Here is a 6,787-nt window from a genome sequence, read left to right on the forward strand (position 1 = left end):
ATTATACATAATTTAATATTATTTCGTAGTAATTAATTAACACTGAAAATGCTTTTGTATAAAATAAAGAATTTTATTATATTTGTTTTCATTATTTCAATATTCTATTTTTGATTTTTCAGAATTTACAATATTAAGAATAAAGCAAAAATGTTTTTGAAGACAAAGGAATTCATATCAAAAGTTTTAATCTACAGAAGTTGTCATGGTAAGTAGAATTAAAAATCATTAAAATCATACAAATAATATTTAAAACGGTTTATATGGAACGGTTAATGGTATTAAATTTATTTTATAGAATAAATATGTGGAGGTAATATATTAATAATAAGCATATAAATTACTTTTTAACAAATTTTTCACTTTGGAATATTTATCTTTAAGGAATATCAAAATTATTGCTTTAACAATTTTATATGCAAATAAAAATAGGATTCTGTTAATTAGTTTCGCTTATGTATATAAGAATTACAATTATAAAAAACATATTATTCATTACTAAACGTAAATTCTGCATAAAAATTCAGACTGGTTTCGGTTAAGCCATATAAAGATTATGAGGGATGAATATCAGTTCAAATATAATTTAATACAGAATCTTAAGTCCTACTGACTATCGTCTTAAAGTATGTTTTTAAAAACTATGTTAAATATGAACGTATTTCGAACAGTAGTGCATTACAACAATAATTTTTTATTGGTTATTAATTAACTGAATTCAATTCTTAATTAATAAATAATTCACCGAGAATGTGATCCTTTTTATTAAGGTTCCAATGAAAACTGTTAACATTTTTACGTGGACTCAAATGCAATCAAGTGCAGCTTGCTTTAAGAAACTGTTTCCTAATACATACATAAGTGCTTAAGTAGGTAAGGTTAGAGTGGCTGCCTTGTGCCTAAAACCCACATGACCTTACATAATCAAGTACATCTTTTAGTATATAATATATTATAAATATAAAAAATATTATATTATTATAAATATAAAAAATATTATATTATTATAAATATTATAACCTCTAACTAGTTCTTTTTCAACTAGTTCTTGAACACATATATTGGTATTTTTTTGATAGTTTTAGGATTATCTGTACATTACACACATAAAATCTTGTTTCCGTCTAAATATAAGGGCTGAGTAACTTTGAATATCGTTGTTTTGAGATAATAATACCTTAATCTTTGTAGCCTACTATATTTTATAGTCATTGGAAAACTGTGTCCATATAAGGTTAATGTTGTTTTTTGTTGACATATTCCTTCCTTGTAGTTGTTTTTTAAAGATCATATTAAATGCATTATGTTGAGTTTTCAAGAGATGTATACACAATAATTCAACAAAAGCAAAAATAGTGGAGGGTTACCCTTAGAATTCTTTACAATTTTTTGAAAGAAGTTCTAGAGACTCGTTACGGTATAATCATCCCAAAGAATAATGTTTTTCAATACAATGAGTCACTACTAGGCACTTTTTGTGTTTTTAGATAGCGTGGTCGTGAGAAACCCTAGACCAGATTTTCACAGTAAGACAAATTCTGGAGAAGACCTAAGAAAAACAAATCGACACACACCATCTATTTGTCAATTTCAAAGTTGTTTTTGACACTACGACAAGAAGTTCTTTCTAAGCCGCTGTGTCTGAATTTGGCATCCTAACAAAATTTATACGGTTATGTAATATAACGTTGAACAACACCACCAGCGGAGGCTACTGGTTGAAATCGGTGGAGGCTACTTGACGTGAATTGTTGGAAGGACGACTCACGTCTGTCAGGCCAACTAAGTAAATGAGGTAGTGAGACCACCTCATTCTTTAAAGATAGTCAAATCAATTCTTGAATATATACGATAACGTAAGACAAAGATAAATCAATAATTATTTTAAGACGTCTGTTATATTTGAATTTTCTTGCATTTCCACGTCTTTGTGTTTGTGGATTAAATTTTTGACAGATTTATTTTAATTATTTTATTTAATGCAATCTATTTCAACATTTTTTATCATTTTTGAAAAACATTTTTAAAATTTATTAACGTGTTCTTTTTGTATTATACTATTCGTAATCAAGATTTCTGACAAATATAACAGACAACTGGTACTTAAAAGTATATGAAAGATACTTTGATTTATAAATGAATTTTTTAAACATTTTTAAAAAAACAGAAATATATGAAAAGAGTAGAAACATATGGAGTAAAACTTATTCTTTCTTAAACAATATATTTTTTGCAGTGTGTTAGCTGGCATTTTTTATTCAATCTTGTGTTTTTTGAGCAATATTGATTGGGGACTATTTTATCTTATTGTCTCAGCTTTTTTTTTTGCTGCTGGCATTTTTTATATAATTTTATTGTATTTTTTAAGCACTATTAATTATAGTTGATTTAATTAATTTTTTCGGTTTTCTTAGTGCTGTTAGCCGGTATTTTTTATTAAATTTTATCATGTTTTTACTCTTATTGACTGTGGTTTATTTTATGTTTTTTTTTCGATTTCTTCAATGCTGTAAGCATTTACTTTCGCTGTTAAATTTATGGAAAAATGCAAATTTAATATAAATTTAGCGAGCACTAACTGTATGAGTTATTGAGGTAAAGAGCTTTACTGCCTGAACGATTTTTTTAAATTGCATTTCATTGAAACAAGAAAATATATACAAGTAAGTAAGGAAGCTTATTTTACGATGAGTATAATTTCAATCTTTAACTTAATCACTTAAGTAAATGATGTTGATGATATTTTCCTGCTAAAGCTTCTGAAAATTATCTCCTCTAACCACGTTCAATGTTTATCAAAAGTTATTTAAGTCAAAATATTTGTTTAATAGTATTATTAAGAACCTCGGGGTCAATGCTTGGCATCTTAATGCCAACTATTTCAACCTAATCTAATGTTATATTTGTTTAATGTATATTCTATATCAAATATTGTGTTTATTTAATATATTAATGTTTTTAAAACAATGTTAATAAATTTAATTAAATCAAAATTGCTTTCTGCAATTTTCAGATTTAAAGTTTATTTGTGCAAAAATTAAAGCAATATTGTTGATAAACAATTCAAATAAGAGACTCATAAATAAAAGTCAATTTTTGTTGAAAGTTACTGACAAGCACAAAGCAGATGCTGCACAACTGCAATTAACTAATTCGATATGTTATGTTTTACTGCTTTGTTGTTCTTGTTGTTATTGTTATTGTTAAGGATGAACTTGTTTTCATACGGACTTGTTTACGTATGGATGTGTGGGTGTGTTGTGTTGTTTTTACCTAAGATTTTAGTTGTGCACATTTGTACGAGTACTAAGCTCTGTGGCATTACAAAAGTAAGATACTTTGATATAACAATAAAATTTATGTTAGTAAGGGTCATGGTTCATTAAGGAGTACGAGGTACGAGTAATACGATAAGTAAAGTAAACTGAAGCAAAATAAAGTGTCTGACATTGCAGCAACAACAACAAACACAACAACAAAAATAAATAGAACAAAACATTTAAGTAACTTTGCAGTAACATTTAAGAGCATGTGAAATAGAAGCATAAGTAAAGAGAAATATTTTCTATTCGATTCAGTACAATTTACAAACGAAACGAAGTGAAATCGGAATAAGAGATGAAAAACTGGAAAGTACTGTGTAAAGAAGAAGAGAAAGTTTCTTCTTGATGTGCTCTTAGAGTAAACGAAATAATATTAATCATACGTGCAAGGGACTTCGAATGCATTTGTTTGGGATTTGAATTTAATTTTCAAAATATAAATTTATTTAATTATTAAATTTGTTATTTTTTTATTTTATTTGATTATTATTACTTTTTATTTGTTTTATTTTTATGTTTATTTTTATGTTCATTTTTTCAGTTATTAATAATTTTTTATTATCTAAAGTGCTATTCAGTATTTAAGTATGACTTGGTTTAATAAATAAAAAATAATTAAATAATAAATAAATACTATTTAATTTTATAATTTCATAATATCATTGGGTTTATTATTAAGATAAGTTAGGATTTTTTTGCTAAAAAAACACATTTATTTCTACGAATATGTAAATTTTATTTTAATTAAAATATTTTCCATTCTTTGTTTTATAAAGCCACAATGAGTCAATAGACTCATGATATATTCTAACTTAACCTAACATAGCCGGTATATTCTAAGCTAACCCGCTTTAACTTTTCACCATCTTGCATCATCATTTATGGATTCCATCATAATGGATTTATGGATTTAATAAAATCACAACCAAAGCATTTTGCTGACTGGAATCAACCACTTTTCGTACAATCCATGTTTGAAATCTTTATATTGTTGTTTGTAACGTTCAGCACTAACAGTTCCGTTCGGTTTTAGTAACTCACAATACTTCATTAATTTCTGATCCCACCAAATGTCTTTCTTTCACGAAGGTTTTTTTTTACTATTGATATAGTTGACTTGCCTTAATAAACCAATAATTTTTTGCGTTTTGGGTTATCGTAATAAATCTATTTTTCATCGTAGAGATGTCATCTTTGGTGTCTTGTAAGAGAAGAGTTATCAACCATTAAAGGATTCTTGAAGTTGGCGTTAGTGAGTGGTCCCAATTTTTCTTCTTTTTGAATTATTTGCGTACCATTCTAAGATTTACATATGGCTGCTTCAGCATCTTTACCAAAAGTTTCTTGAAGCAAGTAAAAACTTTCATAAGCTTTTTTCTTTCGATTAAAGGAAGAAAGTAATGGTAACACTGTAAAACGCTTCAAATGTCATTGAAAAAGAAGAAAGAAACTTTTGTTATAATAGATATTTTTTAATAAAAAAATATTTTGAACAGTAATGAATTGCAACAACAAATTTTTATTACTTTTAATTTATTGAATTTTTGGCTGATCATACATACAGCTGTTTCGATTATTGCCAAATACTCATCTTTCGTCATATATGACTTTAAAAATCAAATTTCGTTAATGCATTATCTCTATCTCCTACTACTGATTCATGGCCTTTTCCTGAAAAAAAGAAATTATAAGTTTGTTTACTTCAATTGTTAAATAAATTGTTAAATAAAATTCATTTTTATGGTTAAATTTAGCTAAAATTCATGTCATTATCATTATCAACAGGTAATACTTTAATCATTTAATTTAGTCAATTATTGAATACTTGTTTTTAGTAATAAATCTACGCGTGGCTTAGTGCTAACCAGATTAACTTTTTTTTTTTTTAAAACCATTTATTTTATTACAATCTGTCAGGTGTGAATGACAATAAGTAATATATATGAATATGAATCGTAATAGTAGTTATTACGATCTAAAAAAGGACTATGTCCAGTGACATATCCATATATACTTAAAATAGAAATGTGTGACCTACATATACATATCTAAAACGTCTTTCGATGTTTTTCTTTTTAGCCTTGTAAAAGTGGAGGTGGCCATCAAGTGTGTAACCAGCGGATTTGGATGTACATATATGCGATGAGCATAATTTTTTATAATACGAGATATTTCTTCCTTAATTGTCGGAACACGTAGTTGTTTATGCAGTTGTTCATTTGTTATACCAAAGTGCTTTTGAGATCATTCGTAGTTTTTTACATTGAAAACGCTGGATAATTGCCAGGTTTGAGTCTGCTTGAGTACCCCATAATTGAACTTCATAACTCCATATACGTTCCATGTAGGTAGATTAACCTGACCGAACTTATTTTATTTGTTAGAACAAATGTGATGAAATGCTAGATTTTTATATTTGAAAAACTATTTAATTTTAAACAAAATTATTAAAGCAATATATGTTTAATGTATTGCACAGAGTCTTACTATCTGCATTGTCGAAATTAAGTAAATAAATGTTTCAAATATTTGTATTTATTCTTGATAACTTCAAAAAAGTTTACTTCAATATTTTTTAAATTTATTTGAATAATTTCAAATATGAAAACATAAAAATAATATCTAATAAAAAATTTTCCCTGAGTTTAAATTCTAGCAAAAATGCATAACTCCCTTTACGTACAAAAATTTAACTATATATTATTTAATGAAACCAACAATATGTAAAATTTATATGACATACATAGTATATGTCTCATTGGCTTTTATATTTAAACTTAAGACCCAGTTAATCCGAATACTTTTCTCCGCATTCTGCCTTTGTAGTCATTACACTTCGCCCACACAAATTGATGCAATTTTTATAAATTTTTTTCTTTTGTTCCTAAAAGTATGCAAATAATTGCATCAACCAATTTGATAGTCTATTTTATCTATTCTATTTCATCCAACAAAGTCTCGTTTTGCTTTCATTTTTTGTATCTTATAAATCCTCTTAAGGGTGCAACTGATTTAAAAGGATATCATTGAAATTGTCTATTATACGAAATACTTTGGTAATACTATGCAAATGTCAACTTGAAAGCAAAGCTATGCAAATTTAAATATATTTGCTTATTGATGTGTATATTGCAAACTTATACATATATAAGTTTGTATTGACATGTATCTACGTATCTATGTACAACTGAGATGAAATGAAAGGAAATTATATGAGAAACTCAATCTAAGCATAAAATGTGAAGGTTATTATAATTCAACAATAAATGTGATTATTTCAACTGCTTCAAATATTATTGGTTGAAGAAATCTGGAACTCAGGAAAACCCAACTATTTTTTTTTATAAGTTTTAATGTTTTGTTTAGTAATTATTCCATATTAACTAGACTAATACGTTTCAGTAGTAATGGAATCAATTAAGAATTTATTCAATTTAAATTAAAAAAATTGTACACTGAGTCCA

Source organism: Teleopsis dalmanni, chromosome 1 (assembly GCF_002237135.1).
Source record: "Teleopsis dalmanni isolate 2A chromosome 1, ASM223713v2, whole genome shotgun sequence".
Lineage (NCBI taxonomy): Eukaryota > Metazoa > Arthropoda > Insecta > Diptera > Diopsidae > Teleopsis > Teleopsis dalmanni.